Source organism: Ambystoma mexicanum, chromosome 6q (assembly GCF_040938575.1).
Source record: "Ambystoma mexicanum isolate Mex_15411 chromosome 6q, UKY_AmexF1_1, whole genome shotgun sequence".
In the NCBI taxonomy this organism is placed as follows: Eukaryota; Metazoa; Chordata; class Amphibia; order Caudata; family Ambystomatidae; genus Ambystoma; species Ambystoma mexicanum.
In genome coordinates, this window is record NC_090937.1 from 183072199 (window position 1) to 183094062 (window position 21864).

The 21864-nt window shown below is 45.5% G+C and overlaps 1 protein-coding gene across 3 annotated transcripts in view; it reads right to left on the reverse strand.

Moving 5' to 3' along the window:
- Window positions 1-21864, reverse strand: part of APTX (aprataxin) — a 620836-nt gene that overhangs the window by 146247 nt on the left and 452725 nt on the right. The window lies entirely within an intron of this gene.

The following is a 21864-nucleotide window of genomic DNA, read 5'->3' on the forward strand; positions in this document are numbered from 1 at the left end:
AGCTCTTAGTTCCTGCTAAATGTTTCATGGTGTCCACACCCGTGCCTCTGTGCAGTCCTTTGTACAGGGATTGGCTCTTATACCCAAGGAGGCAATCTCTGCCCCTTCATTTCTATCGTTTTACCTGTAATGTATAGTGAATTTCAGGCAACAGTGTGTTGTGTTCTATTCCCACAGAAGACATCCACTATGTTTTCCGGCTGTACCCACAAAGGTTTGTCTTGTGTAAGTACACTCCTTGTTTGTGTCCAGATACAGAAGCCACACTTGGTGGCCCTTCCACGGGCTTGCATGGTGTGGTGGCCGTAAGAGTAACTTGCACAGAGGCATTGAGCTTCCATTATTTCTGTGGGTACTCTCAGGTCTAGCCTATGTACACCCCTAGTGGGATTCCTCATTGGTTGTCCAGTATATGGTTTCCATCCCTTCTTGTTCACACTTGAGGTAAGCCTTTTCTTCCCATTCCAATGTCCCGAGTCACCTTGTTTGTTATTCCTTCTTGTTTGCCCTCCTGCTGTATGCACTTGCCTGCCCCTTTATATCAGCATAGCCACTGCCAAACCCACCTAGGATGCCCTGTGCATCTCCTGACAGTTCGCCGGTATAGGTTTAATTTAGTTTGACCCTCTTTAAACCCTATAACATTTACTGCACATGTCTTTAACTATGTGTACTTTTTCTTAACTTTGAAAGTCAATCTCTGGAGTATAGCTGAGTTACAAAATGTTCGCTACATGCACTTCTTCAGGCTAAGGCCTAGGTTTTTGCCAAAAATCTAAAATAGTGACTTTTCAGCATTCATGGAACCCCCACCCAAAAGCTTTTTTAGGGCTCATTTTAGGCATGAAAACACTTACAAAATGTCACCACACATGAGAGTTCAGATTTAGACACAATTTTAAAGTCAAATTTGGTGAACCTTCATAGATACGAAAAACAAGGACGCCATTTTTGCGTTTTCCCATGTAACCTTAACAATACTGCTGCAGCCGTGACAATATACTGTGACTAATCTGAGGAGGTCGTCCCTTCTCCCCTAGGGGGAGACCTTTTCCATGGAGCTAGGGCGGTGCGTCCACAGTACAATAATCCCCCTGTGGGTGGTGCACAGAGGGAGAACATGGGGAAGGAATCCCTCTATGGGATTGGGGACGACCATCAGCAGAGCATGACGTCTGACCCCCCCGCTTCAATACTTTAAATCCTTCTCCAACCCTAAACCCTCCTTCCCCCTTTGTAGATATGCAAATGTGTTTTGTTGTCAAATCAGTCAACCTAACATGCATGACAAGAGTGATAGACCAAGAAGTAACAATATCATGCATATAGTTTGGAAGCTGGTACTGTGAAGAAGAAGATGACCGGGAGTCCAAGGATCACTCTAGAGAAGCAGAGTGAGCTGTAAACCTTCTTAACAAAAGTGATTGGCCCAAAGCAGTACACCAGTTTGAAAGCAGCTCAGCTGGAACGTGGACGGGAGAAAGCAATCCTCTGAGGAGGAACAGCGGGAGCCGTGCACCGGAGCCGCAAAGGGAGACGTAACCGGAGGAAAACGGTCCACCACAAAAGGACTAATCAGGTTGCTGCCAAGTGCATCCTCTGATTGTCCCAGGCCCAGGCGAAGCACGAGAGAGGGAGAACACACAGCCGGGAAGCGTCAGGAGAGTGCAGAGCCACTGCAGACCCTGCTAGGTGCCCGAATGTTACCAGAGCCTCGAGAAGGGGTGCAGCTGCCGGGAACCACCGATACCTACGAGAACGAGACAAACAGGTATGCGGGTTGCCTGTGAGGTGCTAGAGGTCCGGGGAAGCCACGAGGTGAACACAGAAGCTGGAAGTAAAAGGTCTGGGACCCTGAAGCAAAACAGAAAGAGCTGTACACTTGGCACGAGAGTGAACCAAGCAGATACAATGCTACAGTGCGAATCTGGGACCTGCACCCAATTAAGAAGTTGAGAATAAGAGGGTCTGTGTTAAGATGGATTTCTGAACTCTGACCTGGTGGGCAGATGTTCAGAAGGCCAGCCTAGTTTCTTGGAACAGGGTAACTTTCTGGACAAGCCAGACCAATCAAGGTAGCTTGGCGGCCGTCAAGACTAGGTCTCAGGAGGGGTGAGGGTGACTGAAAGACCTCAATGAGCACACAGAGTAAAGGACACTTACAAATCACTCCCAGTCAGGTGTAGATATATTAAAATTACATACACATTTATTTCAAGGCCTTTGAGTTTCAACACACAAATCAAATCACAGTAATACTTATTAAGCCAACACAATCCTGTCTAAATACATATATACAAGACCCCATGGGGTCTAAAGGGTTAATGCACGAAATGGGTCCACAACCTAAAAGGGGAAGAAACAGGTAGTGCAAATAGTGTTTAGTCCCTTCCGCATCCAACACACTCCTAACTGAGAGGCAGTCCAATCCCTTAGAAGAGTGGAGCCTAATGCTCAAATGTACATGCAATGCAAGCGCACACGGTAGTTCAAATGGGCAAAACATGGCCTCTTCAAGGGTTTGTAGCAACTCAGGAAAGTGGGTGAGGCGATGAAGAATAGGTTCCCACTATTCGAGGAGGGTCTCCACTTGAGGGCAGAGTCGAATACAAGAGTTGCTACCAGTGGAAAGGAGAGGGCCCCCCCCAGGGGCCACTCGTGCGTAAATATGGATGGAGGAGCTTGGGGCCACCGGTTTGGATTGCGATTACTCACTGACCCCTGGCGCTCTCCAAACCAAACTTCGGCAGTCAAGTCCACTTCGGTTGCAGGTTCAAGTGCAACAATTTGACGGCTCTGCGGCTTTCAGCAGCGAAGATACAGTAACGATTCCCAAACGGGACAGTGGCGATTTCTCAGCTCCTGGTGGATGGATGAGGCCAGTTTCACTGCAGCAGGCTTCAGGGGCACACATGCAGCACACCTGCAAAGTTCCTCACCACGGCTGGGTGGCACAGTAACCGCGTGTACTCCGGTTCTGGTGCACTCATCTCACTTCAGACCTGGGAACGCCAAGTGTACGAAATTCAGTGTGAGGGTGCCATGAACACAGAGCTTGCGATATACCAAGTTTCGAGGGCCTCCTCGAAACGGCTGTGGTATCAGGGCAAAGAGCCTGTGTAAACTGGCCAGAACAATGGGTAGGCCAGGGACACTTCCGAGAAGGCTTACTTGCAGGTTTTGATGAAGGTGCAGAGAATAGTTGGTCCCACCATTTCAATGGATCGAAGCATCTTCGCAGACCTTCTAGGACGACCAGATGCACAGAGGGGTCCCACGGGACGACAGCGGGCTCAGGGTGCCAACCTTTCAGCGGGTCAGCAGCGGTTCCTCGACTCGGCTTGGTTTCAGGATACTTGGATCCTATCCTTCGTTCAGTGAGAACTCCAGAGATTGACATGGTATGGGGTTTTGGGGCCTTCTCTTATCCAGAATCTCCTTCGTGCCAAAACAAAGATGACCCAACGGGAGATCTGCTCACAATCAAGCATTCCATACGTGGACCAATCACGGACAATGGTGGTCCCAGGCATTCGCAGCACTCCAGACTCTCTGGCACCCAGGATGTGTATTGGAACCAGACGTTCCAGCCCACATCCTGGAGACATAGACACAAGGCATGCAGAAGCCTGCGAAAGCTTGGCGTTTAGCGGGAGAATGCATGCCCAAATAAGGACTGACCCGGGTCGGCTCGACCTGGGGAAGCGGAAGGGGAAGGGGAAGGGGCAAGATGGCCAAAGGACAGGACAAAGAACCTCGTGGCATAGCCATTTTGGAGCCAGGCCACCTATTTGTGCCAAACGCGGTAATCACGGTTTATCTGGCAGGAAAGGGTTAAAAATATACGAAATGATAGCTGTCACCAGCCCTGTCCAAGGCACATCTGCACTTCTCCTAAAAAATCCTTTGAGATTATCTAGGGCCTTTGGAAATGACTAATAGACCCAAGTGTACTGTACTGGAAGGTACATTGTGCACTTGTTACATGTTGCAGTAAAGTTGCAACATTGGAAAGGACTAAGGGAAACAAAGTCTCCCAGTACTGACTGTCTTAAGGGCATGTCAGTTTCCCAATAAGAAGTGAGCGAAAAGCCCAGAGGAGTGCAGCAGAAGGCTGGGCTCCTCTGGTAAAGTCAGACTATGGTGTTAAACATCAGCAAAAAGTTGGGCGGTACACAACTGGAGGGAAAATTACACATGAAATGGAAATCTTTCCCAACAGTCTGGGACCCTGATTGCAAACAAAATAAACTAGGAAGAGTTGCATACTTGGCAGGAGAGTTGTAAAGAAGGCCCCGTATCAAGATAAGACAGACAAGGTGTCACGGTTCAAGGGTGTTTATTTAACTGCACTAATGGGTGAGTCTGGGGCTGAGCTGTGCGGCGTCTCTGGCACTTTCTCGCTGCCGGAGACACCGTGCAGCTCAGCCCCAGACGAACGCGGAAGGAACCGTGTAGTAGTCATGTTACATATGGACAGCCAGGTTTAGCAGTTGTGAAGCACAGTGAGAGTCTTCACTACTTCAACTATAGAAGATACTATTGAAGCCCAGTGGGTGTCTCCACCACTTGCACCAAAGAAGACACTTCTTACCGCCTGAGGCACATATTTGTTCCCTTCCTGGCATACCGTTTGCCATCCAGATATCTACACCCATGATGGATATTACTGCTCATCCATGCACTGGATAAGCTACTGATAGAGCTACCCCATCACACGTCCTGATGAAGGCCTGTCCACAAAGCTGCACTTTACAGCTCCCTTCTAGGCCGAAACAACGTTGTTTCGACGATTACACCATCTGAACAATGCACAGCTTAAGCATTGCTGTTTGTTTTTTCTCCAAATGTCCATGAAACCATGTTTATGTTCATTCTGTAACTGCACAATTGAACCGATTGACTAATCTTTGGCAGTTGTTTCTGTTTATGTTGATTACATTTAAATCCAGCTGTTTGAATGGATTATACGCACTTGTATTGTATTTTAAACACTCCTGGATCTCTATTCCTATTATATCTTTTTGTCAAGATATGCATTCAGTCCAGAAATTCATATACTTGTGACTTTGATATGTGTTGATATGTAGGATTGGTGTGACCTTCTCACCCTGAAATTTTGGTTTTGTTTACTCAAGTACACCCACCTGGGTTTTTCTGGGCTTTGCCAGGTGCCCTTATATTGAATCTAGTCCAAGTGGAGTCTAGTCAAATAGAAGGGCCTATACTAAGAAACCTATTGCCAGTCCTTACCGGTATACTACAAAATAGTGTGGCATAATGTTCACAAGAAAAAGTGTTCACAAAATGATAAGTCAGGATGTTATAGCTGGGGTCTCCCTTCCCCATATTTTCTAGCACAGGACAAGGCGGGAGCACACTACTGGGCTTCTCCAGCACAAGCTTACAAATCTCTTCAAAAATATCAAGGCCTTCTGTGGCCAAGTCTCTTTCACACAAAGTCTCTTGCCTCCGAGGTCCTGATGTGCCAATACAATACAAACAAACGTTCCTTTCAGTAATCTTCAGGTCGAGTGATTTCTCTACACCCTTGGATCCCCTCAACTGGGCTCCGATCCTTCTTGCAACGTGGGCCTCCCTCAGTCAGGTTCACTATGGCCTTTCATCCAAAATATCAGCAACTTGTAACAATCAAGAGTCTCAATGTCTTTTTAAACTACCATTCAGTGTGGACATCCCTCAGCAGGGTACACACTTGTCGTCACAATGTTCACGGGTGTATCAGTGTTCACCCCAATTCACAGGCATCCCTCAGCCGGGTTCACATTTGCCAAATACACAGTTCACTTTCCTTTATCACAATGCAGGATTCACTTCACTTAGCTTTCCTCTTGGCGTCCCTCCGATGGGTTCACATAGAATCGTGAACTGTGTTAGAATGGCTATCATCTCATCAGAAAAGTGGGGTTCCCTTCCCCTAGCTTTCTTTCAGTATCCCTCAGTCGGGTTCACTCTTGCCACGGTTGTACTAGACCCATCAGGTTTTTTTCTTACCCAAGTCCGGGTCTCAGCCCCAGTCAAGCTTCACATACTTCTATTCACACAATATTCTCGGTGTGTTACTGGTCACCCTAATTTGTAGGCATCCCTCAGTCAGGTTCACGTTTGCCTTAAACACAGTTCACTTGGTATCCCCAATGTGTCAAAGACTTTCTACTGTACAAGGGCTTTTCACTCGACCCTTGTATGACCACTTTGACCTCTCACGTCGGATTCTCCTAGGGTCTTCTGGTATCTGTAGTTTCAACAAAAGGGGACCAGCCAGTATCTTTTGAATGAGCGCCCACGTGGCGCTGGACCACTCTGCAGCTGGTCTTTCCCTGGGCTTTAAAAGTTCAGTAACACACAGGTTCTTTGTTCATAAGTTCTTTCAATTCATATCATGTTGCTGTTTGCAACTCGCTCAACACAGTTCAGTTTACTATTGTTTCTCCCTCTGACTCACAAGCTGTGATGAACCGCTTGGCGTTTCTGGTCTCTGGAGTCAAGGACGGTACCACGGTAGCAAGCGCCTCTCCCCGCCTTGGTTATCAGTGTGGGAGGGCCATGTGCACTGTTGACATCTGTTACACCACACGCTATCTGTAGTTCCCGGTCTTACGATTACTTTCACAGAGGCTTTGCGCGTCTGGGTCGAAAAGGGCAAGGGCACTTCACTCCTTGTCATCCGTTCAGTTCTCGCTGCCTTTCTCCCCCTTTTGAACTGCCCTCCTGAATAGCTGCATCCTCGTACGTTTCACCTCGCTCAAAGTGTGCTCTGTCTTTTATTCCTAAGGGGAAAACGAAGGGCAGTCAGGTGTCTGTAATTATCGTTAATTGCCTGATTGTGACTGTCCCTTCGGTTGGTACATGTCAGGTTACCAGCTCTGGTGTAAGTCTGTTGTCTGTCACAGTGTGAGAACGTGTTTGTGTCGAGGTGGGGGAGTAGAGTTTCTAAGTATCCTACTGGGTAGGATCGGGAAAAGGTGTCATAAGGAATTATATTCTTTGTCCTAGGGGGATTTGTGAATTCGGACAGGCGAGATTTGTAAGGTTTGTGAAATGAATAGGGGTGATGGTGTTTGGTTAAAGCAGACTGGGAACTTGTGAAGTAATCAGAGGGACGGGGAGAAGAATGACTGGGAGTACTCAGGTAGGCAACAGGAAAACGGGGATCCTGGGAGATGTAGTTTCCAACGGCAATGGGGTTTGGGTTCCTAATGGGTTTACTATAGGTGGATGGGTTGTAGGTTTCGGGTAAGGGAGATTCATCATCAGGTGGAAGGAAGAAGATCTGAAACAGCGTACAAAAGCTTCAGGGACTTCGTCCTCCTCGCCTTCTTTTCCGGTATAATACTGCGTCTCGCTTGGGGGATTCCCCCGAGCATAACCCCAGGCTCCCCTGCCCAGGTGATCCTCCCTCGCTCGTCCACCCTCAGGGTTGGGATCTGAGAGTGCCAGCCCTTCCCAGGGCACCTGAATAAGGGATTCTCGAAGTCTATCGGGCAGAATACCCTCAGGTTTCTCACAAGTGTGAACCAAGCGGTTACAACATTACATTGAGTGTCTGGGACCAGAGCCAAATAAGAATAAGAAGGTCTGGGACCCTGATGATAAGAGAAGCAGACGAGGAAGAGTTGTATGATTGGAAGGAAAGCGTACCAAGCAGAGACAACGCTGCAGTGTGAGTCTGGGACCGATGAAGCATAAGAGGGTCTGGAATTCAGAGAGAAAGGGAGACAGTCCATATGAATACATTGGCCTGAAAGGAGTGTGAGCCAAGGGAAAATAGCTCAGGGGCAATGTGCTCGCCTTGGAATCAAGACGACACGGAATAACACAGGTTCGATCCCCGGGTCTGAGCTTAGAAACCTGTGGGTATTAAGCGCGTTATAAATAACCTATCATATCAATGTTGCGAGTCTGGGACCCGCACCCAAATAAGAACCCTAGAACTGACAGAAGGAACACTACGCTTGATGGGGAACTGTGCCAAGTTGTCAGGGTAAAGAAGCAGTAACCCAAGACGTATTTCCTTGTGAATTGCCCAGTGACACTTCACCAAGAGGGATGAAGGGACTCAGAATATCTAAAGGATGTGCATAAGATAAGATGGCTAAGGGAAAAGAACACAACCTTAGCATTGGGATCCTACGCTTGGTAGTGGAGTGTGCTGAGCTGGTAGGATAAAGAGCTGGGAAGTCGAGAAACTGTTCCTAAATCTAGGGGAAAGGAGCAAAACCCTAGGATTGTAATCTGGTATTTTGGAACATTATTTTGTATCACCTTTTATTACTAGAAACAGGAGGACTTTTCTGTTGGTTGAAAACACACTTGGGAAGAGATCATTCTTGCACAGTTGCCTTCGATTATTAGTGTTGGCGACGAGGTAGGGTTTGAGACACAACAGTGACGGGCCTTTTAGTTTTGGACTTCCTGACAATGTCACTATTTTTCTTTGAGGCAGGGAAACCCATTTTAGCTTTAGGGAGAGGTCTTTTTCCAATCCTTTTTTAATTAATAAAAGTCTATACCCAAAAACATGCCACCATTGTATCCAAACCTTACTATTGCACCCTTACACTACATAATATAGGCCATTTCAGCTAACAAACCACACATGCCACAGCGCAACCTATTAGCAGTTCCTGGAAGTTAACCACCAGTTCAGAGTCACTGAGCAATGCACTGTGGGTATATAAATTAGCTCAAAAGCATAGCTTTTGAGCCATGAAATTGCATTTGTCTTTGTTCTCCGTTATCAATTCGAGACAGACAGCTCTCAAAGATGCAGGCACCTACGTCCACATTTCATCAATGGAGCATTGGGGTTTATGTAGCAAACACCATCAATGTTAGGGTGGTTTGAAAAATGTGTGGATAACTCTCCCTACCCAAATTGTGAAAGTAGAATAGGCCATATATGAGTAGAATATACCATAGTATTGATGGTCTTTGCTAAACAAACCCCAATGTTCCAATAACAAGGATGCCAAACTATACCACACTGATGATACTTAATGAGGGTGAAATGCATTTGTGGCTGTCTTCATCCTTAGGAGATATTGGGTTTCTAAAGCTATATGTAAAACAGCACTGCCCAATAAGGCCAAGACAATTTTATGGAGTAAAATGCATATTTTTGGGCTAGTTTGCTTACTGACATTGCATTGCTCATTGGCTCCGTACTGGAGGTAAACCTGCAAGCATGGCCATTCTTTTGCGCTGTAGCATATGTGGCTTGTTAGCTGAAGTGTCCATACAGTAGGGCTGGACAACTTCCAACCCTGGGTGAGCTCGCTCTCACTCCCCTCGACGGGTTTCAATTCACTCATCAGTAATTTATATTTCTTTCATTAAGTAATCCATTCTTGGTATGATATTACAAATATTTCAATTATTTATTTATTCCTGGCCAATCAGTGTTTCAAAGTTATTGCCAATGCATTTCGGACCTCCGTCCATTTTCAGGGATATCAACACTATTATTTACCAATCAGTGACATTCCCATCATCATGACCCATTCCTAATGATTCACCAAAAAGTGAAATTAATAAAGTAAATACATGCACATACCAGGTTAAAGTTGTGTTCCTTCATGGCGTTCAAATCAATATGACAAATCATAAAATACAAAAACATCCATTATAGATCATTGTTAATTCTCATTTCACAATATGATTTCATAATATACCAAACGCTTTCTACCTGTTTGGCTTTTTGTCCCCAGAGTGTACGTTCACCTCTGTTGTCAGTATCCTTATCTAGCGCGTGTTCTCTGAAACAGATATTTATATGTATGTATAGCTATTTCCTCGTCTGTGGTCTCCACCCTCCTGTATTTCCACTTAGCCTCCTCCTCCGTTGTCCTTACCTCTACTCTCCTGCTCTCCGTACGCGCCAGCTATTCGAAAAGAGCTGCCGCCACTCGTAATAGCGTTTATAGACGCTACTCATTCTCACGCATGCGCGCAACTGCGCGCGATGTCGTATTACGTTTCACTAATCTCCTCCGCGCATGCGCAGATGTGTCTTCTCCACAATTCGGAAGTGTATTGCATATATCTGCTCATGTGACTGTCTGTCTATTTTAATAGACTTGACTCTGAGACTCAAGGTCTATTTGGTTACGCAACAACTGGTACTCACTATGAAATCACATCTATTTAATGTGCGTACATTCGCATTAACAACTTGGATCATGGGGACCCCCGCTTACGCTGTGGTCCCGTTGGTAGTGTCTCTATATTGTGTAGTGTGTAAATGTAAATGGTATGCTTATCAAAATATTAATTATATATCAAACAACTGCCATTACAACTTTAATCACTTTAATCGGAGAATCCCTTACCGGTGGGTCAATTTTCAATACATACTCCCAAAGGGGGGTGTTAGTAAGTGAAAAAGTCCACTGTTAGGCAGTGATTAGCTGCCTTACGTCCCACAGGGAAATAAACCCCTGCGGGACATACCGTGAACTCCAACATTAAACACATTCATTGTCCACTGCTAGGCAGTGTTAAGCTGCCTTAGTCCCACAGGGCGATAATTCCCTGCGGGGCATGCCGTGAACTTCAACATTCGACACTCCATGTCTACAGGTCATAATATTACCTTCATTAACAGATCTTTCTCATGCGACACACAGATCTTTCATCATAGAAAACACAAAGTTCAGCTCCTCATTGATGCCCCGTGGTCTCGGAGTCAAGCCAGTCAATCCAGAATGATTCTCGTTGATTCAATCTTCTTCCCAAATCCTCATGTGCATTGTTTTGTCCAATGACCTCCAAGATTTGAATCCTCATCTGGCTGATGATGTGCTTCATTGTGTTCTAATGTCTGGCTAATGCCGAGTTCGGATTGTTGTTCCGAATGCACGATCTGTGCTCGTTCCATCGCAACTTGCCAGGTCTTTTAGATTGTCCAACATAGTAAATGCCACACGGACATTTAATACTGTATACTATGTTCGAAGTGTCACATGTTGCATATCCCTTCAGTTTTATTTTTTCGCCTGTGCGAGGATGATCAACTGTATCCCCTTTAGTTATAAAGTTACAGTTACTGCAATGCAGGCAGTGATAAGTTCCTTTTCTCAAGGTGTCTAATGGTCTCTTTTCAGGTCTTGTTTTGACCAATCTCTCAAGTTTGCACTCCTCTTGTACGCAAAAGTAGGTAATTCCCTGAACAAGTGTTCAACTCGCATGTCATTGGTCAGTGTACTCCAGTTCTTCTTGATTACACTCTTTATCTTGTTGCTTTGTACCGAGTAACATGACACATATACAATATTTGGTTCCTTCTTCTCTCTCCTTGTGCCACTCACTGTGGGTTCCATTACTCGCTCTTTGGCTGATTCTATCTCTGCGGGTTTGTACCCTCTTGCTTCAAACCTCCTCCCCATGTTCTCAATTTCTACCGCGCACGTTCTTGGGTCATTGACGATCCTTTTCACTCTCATCATTTGACTGTAGGGCAAATTTCTGATTAAACTCGGTTGGTGGAAACTTAGTCGATGAAGTAGATTATTGCGATCTGTTTCTTTTCTGTAGATGTTGGTCAGAAATTTGTTGTTGTGAATACGTATTTCTACATCTAGGAAGTGTATACATGTTTTTGAAGTTTCTTTTGTAAATTGTAAATTGTATGCGTTGATCTATGTTGTTGAGATAGGTAAAAAAGTCATTGAGAGATTCCTCTGGGCCATTCCATATTCCAAAAATATCATCTATATCATCAGTAATTTATATTTCTTTCATTAAGTAATCCACCATTCTTGGTATGATATTACAAATATTTCAATTTTTTATTTATTCCTGGCCAATCAGTGTTTCAAAGTTATTGCCAATGCATTTCGGACCTCCGTCCATCTTCTGGAAACACTGGAGAAAAATGTATTCACAGAAACCTCAATCATGTTTACGATCGACGTAAGGAGTCTTTACACTTCTATTCCACACAACCTGGGTCTAGAAGCAATAGAATGGTTACTCCTCCAAGAAGGTGACTTGAAAGCTATCAAGGAATTTATTTTGGTATTATTACAGTTTATATCTGAAAATTAATATTTTCAATATAGAAACAAATTCTTTATCCAAACATCTGGGACAGCGATGGGGGCCTCAATGGCTCCCACATATGCAAATACTTTTATGCACAAATTCGAAAAGGAACATGTACTTGATCATGCAGTATGGAGAAACTACATAACGATGTGGGTCAGATTTATAGATGATATTTTTGGAATATGGAATGGCCCAGAGGAATCTCTCAATGACTTTTTTACCTATCTCAACAACATAGATCAACGCATACAATTTACAAAAGAAACTTCAAAAACATGTATACACTTCCTAGATGTAGAAATACGTATTCACAACAACAAATTTCTGACCAACATCTACAGAAAAGAAACAGATCACAACAATCTACTTCATCGACTAAGTTTCCACCAACCGAGTTTAATCAGAAATTTGCCCTATAGTCAAATGATGAGAGTAAAAAGGATCGTCAATGACCCAAGAACGTGCGCGGTAGAAATTGAGAACATGGGGAGGAGATTTGAAGCAAGAAGGTACAAACCTGCAGAGATAGAATCAGCCAAAGAGCGAGTAATGGAACCCACAGAGAGTGGCACAAGGAACCAAATATTGTATATGTGTCATGTTACTCAGTACAAAGCAACAAGATAAAGAGTGTAATCAAGAAGAACTGGAGTACACTGACCAATGACATGCGAGTTGAACACTTGTTCAAGGAATTACCTACTTTTGCGTACAAGAGGAGTGCAAACTTGAGAGATAGATTGGTCAAAACAAGACCTGAAAAGAGAGCATTAGACACATTGAGAAAAGGAACTTATCCCTGCCTGCATTGCAGTAACTGTAACTTTATAACTAACTAAAGGGGATACAGTTGATCATCCTCGCACAGGCGAAAAAATAAAACTGAAGGGATATGCAATATGTGACACTTCGAACATAGTGTACAGTATTAAATGTCCGTGTGGCATTTACTATGTTGGACAATCTAAAAGACCTGGCAAGTTGCGATGGAACGAGCACAGATCGTGCATTCGGAACAACAATCCGAACTCAGCAGTAGCCAGACACTGGAACACAATGAAGCACAACATCAGCCAGATGAGGATTCAAATCTTGGAGGTCATTATACAAAACAATGCACATGAGGATTTGGGAAGAAGATTGAATCAACGAGAATCATTCTGGATTGACCGGCTTGACTCCCTGAGACCAGGGGGCATCAATGAGGAGCTGAACTTTATGTGTTTTCTATGATGAAAGATGTGTGTCGCATGAGAAAGATCTGTTAATGAAGGGAATATTATGACCTATAGACATGGAGTGACGAATGTTGAAGTTCACGGCATGCCCCGCAGGGAATTATCGCCCTGTGCGACGTAAGGCAGCTTAACACTGCCTAGCAGTGGACAATGAATGTGTTTAATGTTGGAGTTCACGGTATGTCCCGCAGGGGTTTATTTCCCTGTGGGACGTAAGGCAGCTAATCACTGCCTAACAGTGGACTCTTTCACTTACTAACACCCCCCTTTGGGAGTATGTATTGAAAATTGACCCACCGGTAAGGGATTCTCCGGTTAAAGTGATTAAAGTTGTAATGGCAGTTGTTTGATATATAATTAATATTTTGATAAGCATACCATTTACACACTACACAATATAGAGACACTACCAACGGGACCACAGCGTAAGCGGGGGTCCCCATGATCCAAGTTGTTAATGCGAATGTAGTGATTTCATAGTGAGTACCAGTTGTTGCGTAACCAAATAGACCTTGAGTCTCAGAGTCAAGTCTATTAAAATAGACAGTCACATGAGCAGATATATGCAATACACTTCCGAATTGTGGAGAAGACACATCCGCGCATGCGCGGAGATTAGTGAAACGTAATACGACATTGCGATCAGTTGCGCGCATGTGTGAGAATGAGTAGCGTCTATAAACGCTATTACGAGTGGCGGCACCTCTTTTCGGATAGCTGGCGAGTACGGAGAGCAGGAGAGTAGAGGTAAGCACAACGGAGGAGGAGGCTAAGTGGAAATACAGGAGGGTGGAGACCACAGACGAGGAAATAACTATACATACATATAAATATCTGTTTCAGAGAACACGCGCTAGATAAGGATACTGACAACAGAGGTGAACGTACACTTTTGGGACAAAAAGCCAAACAGGTAGAAAGCGTTTGGTATATTATGAAATCATATTGTGAAATGAGGCTTAACAATGATCTATAATGGATGTTTTTGTATTTTTTGATTTGTCATATTGATTTGAACGCCATGACGGAACACAACTTTAACCTGGTATGTGCATGTATTTACTTTATTAATTTCACTTTTTGGTGAATCATTGGGAATGGGTCATGATGATGGGAATGTCACAGATTGGTAAATAATAGTGTTGATAGCCCTGAAGATGGACGGAGGTCCGAAATGCATTGGCAATAACTTTGAAACACTGATTGGCCAGGAATAAATAAATAATTGAAATATTTGTAATATCATACCAAGAATGGTGGATTACTTAATGAAAGAAATATAAATTACTGATGAGTGAATTGAAACCCGTCGAGGGGAGTGAGAGCGAGCTCACGCAGGGTTGGAAGTTGTCCAGCCCTACTGTATGGATATTGTTTAGAACCTAGTGCCTAGGCTCAAGGGTGAGCCCCCACAATTGACTGCAAAATAAGTAACAAGTAGAAATTTAAGCAGTGCCCACCCCATCTCCTAATTGTTAGCTGAAGTGGCCTAGCCTCTTACATTTCATGTAGTACATTCACAAGCACACACTTGCTAAGGTACCTTGGACAGCAATGGCAGCCATGTAGTTGTGATAAAGCTGCTCATGGAACTGAAACAACTTGCCTGGGCGGCTATTGAAACATTTTTATGTCGAATCTCTGCCTGAAGCAATTTCAAAAGACTAAGAATTTGTAAGAATAAGGTATCCACTAAACACAGATAATAGATTGTGCAAAAGGGGGAACATTGGACACTTAAAAATTCAGCCAAAAGCAATTCCCCAAAATGAGATTCAAATGTGAAACAACTGGCACAGTTCATGTAAAGGAATCCTCACAGCGACATGACAAACCTGAGGGTGTTCTCACTGGTAGACCCTGGCAATCCTTTGTTCAGGTGGCAAGGGGAGGGCCATCGTGCTTGGATCCCGACCCTGTGGGCGGACAAGCGAGGGAGGAACACCTGGGCAAGGGGCCCTTGGGTACTGCGAAAGGAACACCTTCAGCGAGACCCAGTATCCCCTTTTTTGTGATACACCCCTACCCAACAAGCCATCAGTGTTTATGGGATATTGCCACCACAGTCCCATCCTACCCCAGTACTCCCCTTTAAGAAAAGGTAGGAGGATTCCAAGATGGCCGCCACTAGGAGAGCACTGTGACCGATGCTCTCCTGAACCTCGGGTCCCCTAACGCGCTTAGTTGAGCTTCATTGCCCTCCCCAGGCATTGGAAACCGTAGTGGAAGAGTCCGAGCAAGTGGGGGCTAAATCTATTGCCCTCCCCTTCAAAGAAAAGCGTGCTCTCTAGCACCGACGGAACCACTTGCGCACGCAGCAGAGCCCATAAAACTGCAGCCGGCGACCTTACGGAGCAGCCCGGGATCGTGCACTGGAAAAGTGAGGAGGGGGAGGAGGGCTGAGGGGCATGGCCAGGAGTGCGCAAAGACACCTGGGGACCTCGCAGGGAGAAGATTGCTGTAAGTCCAGAGAGGGGGTGAAGGAAAGTGGAGAAGAGCGCGGCGAGGGACACCACGAAGTCTTGTGACCCCCGGCATCACACAAGGTGGACCAGAGTTCCGGAAGGGGCCATCTGAAGACCAGTTATCAACAGCACCCCACAACCAGAGACACTACAGGGGTAAGCGCAGAACAGAGAGGAGGAGCACCCACTAGATGAGAGGTGGTGGGGGGAGGCAGCCATGGGCAAGGCCCTCATTAGAGCAAAGAGGACTGCTCAGGACCACAGAGTGACCAGGGGGGACTCCTCAAGACGGGAAAGGCACAGACTGAAGAGCAGATGGGCAGAAAGGCCGAGGCTCGAGGCAAAGGTGTACACGCCTGTAGAGGGGGACATCCAGAGGGAGTGAGGCCCACACCAGACACATAGGGCCCCACCAGCAACGTAGGGGCCTGGACCCCGGCGCTGATCACACAACTTTATGAAAGGTGGCCCAAGCACGGACATACAACAATCTAGGAGGAGAGGAGAGAACAAACGCTTTCACCAAGAGGGGTAAGAATGCTACAGACAGTAATAAGCCTACAGGAAACTTTGTAACTTCCCCGTAATAAATAAGCTTAATACAGGAGCCCAAATAGGAACATTCACCCCTCCAACGCAGGGAAAAGTGGAAGAAACCAGAAGGAAGCAGTGAGGAGATCCCTGTGGGTGGAGTCCCTTACATTGGAGAGGGAACGGGCACTCAGGAAGGAGTAAGGCAAGCAAATATGTCTAAGACCAGGGGAAAAGACCCACCACCAACATCAAAGGGTTCCAGGAAACCCCCCCGAGAGCAATCTTAAGAGTATGTGGAGCAAAGTACTTAGGTACCCTCAGGGAATGCAACAGGAACAAACAGACTAAGGTGATCCCTAAACAGAAAAAGGACAAGACCAAAAAGTGACGCAGTCGCCACTTAAACAATACTTCTCGGATTTTGGGTATAGAATCGCTGACAGTCCAGAGCAAATGACCATAATGAGAGAGGACCTGGCATCAGCACTCCAGGAGATAAAGCAGGATGTGAATAAAATGGATGAAAGGGTAGACATAAATGAGAAAGCTATACAGGAGTTGACAGAGGACTCTAGGAAGACGAAAACCTGGGTTGAGCAATTAGCAACCGTGACCCACAACCTCGATCTCCGGACAGAGGACCTAGAGAACAGGTCGAGGAGAACATCTGGATAAACAATCTCCCGGAGGATGTCCCAGACAAAGACCTAGAAGCAGTGGTAAAAGGCATCTTTGTGGACCTACTAGACACAGAGGAAAAGTCAGATGTGAGAATAGTGATGTTGGGAATACCTTCTAAATTGAACTTTATGGGACATGCTACCATTTACAATTCTGACTAAGTGTGGGACATGCTATCATTCACAGTTCTGGGGTAAGGTTATGTTAATGTTAAAAGGACATTTGCACTGCGCACTATCACCACTGGAGTGGTCCCCTGGCGGCTGTGAAAAAGGAAAGAAGGGTGAGTTAGTGGGAATAAGCTGGAAAAGTGCAAGAGAGCAGTGATGTGCTGTTGGCAGCCTCAACCCGGTGGGTCTGTTGACTGGGCTTGGGGTGTTTTACGGTCGGCAGTCGTTGTGTACTGTTATGCAAGTCTATGTGTGATTTGTTTTGTTGTTGCATTGAAGTTTGTATGGATTGTTGTGTTGTAGGCTTGTGGTTGTGTTTGGTTAGAGTGCTGTATGCAGAAGGGTGAAATTGTTAGTGGACCGATTAATTGGCATTGCTGTCCTTGCAATTATGTCTAGGTGTGATGTTTGCTATCATTCACTATTCCATCCGAGTGTGGCACTTGGTAACATTCACAGTTTCACTTAAGTGTGGCGCATGCTAACATTCACATTTCAATCTAGATGCGACGCAGGCCTATCTTCACAGTTCTCTTTGGGTGTGGCACTAGCTAACATTGGCAAATAAATTAGTGTGTAATGCAATGCAACATTTACAGTCCAGCCATGAATAGATTTAAGCTGGTGGTCACAAATCTCTCTAAGTTTGCATGGTGTAAGTCTATGGCAGTCTACGTTATGGAAAGGTAGGGTAGAGTGGCGGGGGCTTTCTTGAGTAGAGTAATTGCTCTATACCCCACCCATGCCACACTTACAGTTTTTGTTGGGTCTGTTGACTGCTGGCTTTATTGGCTTCCCCTGCTGACACCTGCTGACACGTCTTGGAGCCGCCAATGTAGGAGCCGCCCTTTGCCTTGGGGTCCTTGGCCACAGAGGCTGCCGGGCAGAGGGCTGCCCTGGGAAGGTCAGTTATGACCAGGTGAATGTACCAATCAGGGGAGGTGGGCGGGTTGACGTGGGGAGGGTGGGACTGGGAAAAGGCCAGAGACAAATAAAGTACTACACCCCACAGTCTGCACCCTTTGGATGCAGCCAAGCACAGAAAAACAGGCTCAGAAGCCAAAAGAAACACTAGACAGACACCAGATTAGCACACAGCGCTCACCAAAAAATATAAATACATAAATGATTAAGTAAATAATAAAATTACAATTAAAAAAAAATAATAATAATAATATTGCAAAAAACACTCACACCATTCCAAAAGAGTGCATAAAGCAGCCCAAAAACGGATTTCAGTCATTGTGAAACTACTCACTCACAATCAACCAGCCCCTACACTTGGTTGCAGACTGGTTTCCCTGCCACATCCTTCCACATGGCTGTCCACGAAGCAAATGGAAAATGGCTGCTGGAGCCAAGCCACAAACACACCTGACAATAAAGGGGAAAATCATTGCGATTAAGGCCTGTTGGGACAGGAAATTAAGGCTGGTAGAAAGATTTAGAGGGAAATTTAAAGAGGGTAATGGCCAGGATGGGGGTGGGAGCGAACAGGGAAATAAGAAGGGAGTACGGAGTGGCGGTTCCCGTTCATTACAATGAAACAAATGGGCTTTGGGGAGAGGTTTTTTAACAAAGATCAAGGCCAACTACCAGAACCCATCCCTGGGGTTAGCAATTAATGGCCAGCTCTCTGTGCCCACCAAGATCCAAAGGGGCACACAGCAGGGCTGCCCCCTTCCCCTCCTGCTCTATGCAATTTATCTGGAGCCACGCATAGTGGCAATAAGAACGAATGGGGAGATTGAGGGGATTCCGTTTGGGGGAAGGGTCCACAAGATTGCCACTTTTACGGACGACATGTTGACCTTAAGGACCCAGAGAGATTCCTTGATGCAATGGGTTAGAGATGCTAAAGGTCAGAGTTGGTTGCAGGGCTAAAAATAAATCCACACAAAACAGAAATCCTGAATCTAATGATACCAATAGAGACAGTAGAGGGGTTCAGGGGCACGCTTACTTATAGATGGGCTGAGAAGTCCATAACCTATCTACGAATAAAGCCAACGATAACAATGGGCAAGCTTTTCTCTGCCAATTATTTGCCCATGCTAGAAGTAAAAAAGAATAAGCTGATCAACTGGGGACCTCTAACGATAACCTGGATGAGTAGAATCAATGTTTTAAAGATGGTTATTCTCCCTCATCTGTTTTACTACTTCATGACTCTCCCGATCCAGGTCTCCGTCTCCTTCAGAGCTATCCAAAAATACAAAGGAGATATGTTTGGAACAATAAAAGACCATGGATAGCTAGAAGGGTAATGATGACGCTCAGAAGTAGGGGCAGAATGGGGGTACCAGACCTTAAATTATACTTTATGGTGGCACAAATAAGGGCGATGAGGGACTGGTTGAAAGATGACCGGGATAAGATATGGGGGGCAATTGATAATGCAGTAATCGGGGAAACCATAGAGGGGGCACTATGGAAACCGAAAGGATCGACCTAAAAATATGTACTGCAGTAAGATACTGTTGGTGGTAGGGGAATCCTGGGACAAGCTCATGAAGCAAGCCAAAACCACCACATTCCCACCTCTATTTACACCAATTCTTGGCAACCTGCACTTCACTCCATGGATCAGAGAAAATGGCTTTGGGGGTGTGCCGGGAAGGAGCCTGCAAAAGGATCTGGGACATGTTCGAGGAGCCAGACATAAAATCATTCTCTCAATGTAAGGTAGACTCTGGAGTGCAAGAAGCAGAGAGGTTTCATTATTTCCAAATAAGGCACTGGTTAATGCAGCCTTCCATTAAGGAGGCAGCGACGCAAAGCTTAACCCCCGTTGAGAAATTTCTAACAAAAGACTTCGGGGATAAACATTTAGTAGGGGCGATTTATTAACACATCAAACATGGAGCGGAAAGGAAATAAATGGCATCCTGGGAAGGGGCAACAGGCCAACTGATAGAGGTAACAGAATGGAAGCAATTGTGGGCCAACATACCCAAACTAACGAGATCTCTAAACATCCAGGAAATATGGGTTACATTTATGTTACAATGGCACCTAACTCCAGACAAAATACATATTCTACCCCTCAGTACCCAATCTATGCTGGAAGCAATGTGGAATGGTGGGAACTTGGAACCACATCTGGTGGGACTGCCCTCATATCCAGGATTATTGGAGGGTAATATGGGAAGCATTAACAGAGGCAATGGGTCTGAGGGGAGGGGGCAATAGAGGTATGTCAATCCTGGAGTTAGGGGGACAATTGGTAGATCCGTCCACCAGAGCAGAACGTAAAATATACGTGATCTTGATGATGGCAGGGGCGCTTTGGGGGTAGGGGGCACAAAAATGGAAATCGAAGAACCCCTCCACTGAACACGAGTGGGTGGGTAAAGTTTGGAACTTTGCAGCCCTGGAATGGGCAACCTACTTTCTACAAGGAGATTATCAAAGATTTCTGGCGGATTGGTCCCAAGTCCTGGGGTTTCTCCAGAAAGGGGCAAGGGGGAGCTGGTGTCCGAGGAGAATGAGACTGTTGAGACTGGTAGATTAAAGCTGGACAGTCGACTCAGAGGTTATGCTTGGAGACAATGCAAAAGGAGGGCCAATCATCCATGATTGGACTACTGGTGGGGTTTTCACAAAGTGTTGGACATTTTGGGAAATGTTAATACAAAGTTATATGGAAAAGAAAAGGTAGGCGAAAACACCTTTATCCACAACGATACATCTGTTCCTCCCTTTCTGACAATAACCTTCCCTTCAGTCAAACACTACAAACTCATAATCCCTGTTCTTTTGTTAACAAAGCTTTTTTTTTATTATTCAGCCGATTTTCTACCAAAATCCGCAACTCAGTGCATTTCCCAGAATCCCCTTCATTCACGCTGTCCTTCAAATACTGCAAAAAACAGGAAGCAACAAGGAGGAATAAATATTACCCATAGGAATCCCTGGGCCATTAATTCCTATGGGCAACCGCCATATTGTCCCTTGTGAACTTTGAGACTGAGACTGGCACCAGAGATAGAGTGAATGAGCGCCACGTGGGCGCTCATTCGAAGGTCTTTGGCTGGTGCCTCCTCTACCTAACCAGGAGAAACTACAAGTACCATGAGGCCATAGTGAAGGCTGGTGTGAGGTGTCAAGGTGGTCATACAAGGGTCATGCCAAATCCTTTGAACAATCAAAAGTCCTCGACACATTGTATATGTTTTTGACGCATTGTGGAGGCTGACGTGAACCCGACGGATGGACGCCTGCGCATACACTGTGTGAACCAACTGTTCAGAGCCTGATTGGGGGCTTTAGAGAGAGCCTGACATGGGGCTTTAGAGAGAGCCTGACATGGGGCTTTAGAGAGAGCCTGACTGGGGGCTGAGACTTAGGAAAAGGGAAGAACCTAAGGGATCTAGAATGACTTTTGTTGAGATATGAACAGTGGCAAATGTGAACCCGACGGAGGGATTCCAAGAGGAAGTTAGGGGACGGGAACACCCGCTTTCTGATGAGATGTTGAAATTGTGAAATGTGAAAAGTGTGAACCCGACTGAGTGTGTGTGAAGCTAGTGTTTGGGCCCAGCCGAGGGGAACAATGTGCGAACTGTGATATTGGCAAGTGCTTTGAGAGGCGAACGCTGAAAGAAAGATCGGCGCCCGGCTGAGGGGGATTCTAGGGTGAAGAGTAATCGCCCAACGTGAAAGTTACAGTGAGGAACTTTTGTTTTGTTGTTTTGGCATATCAGG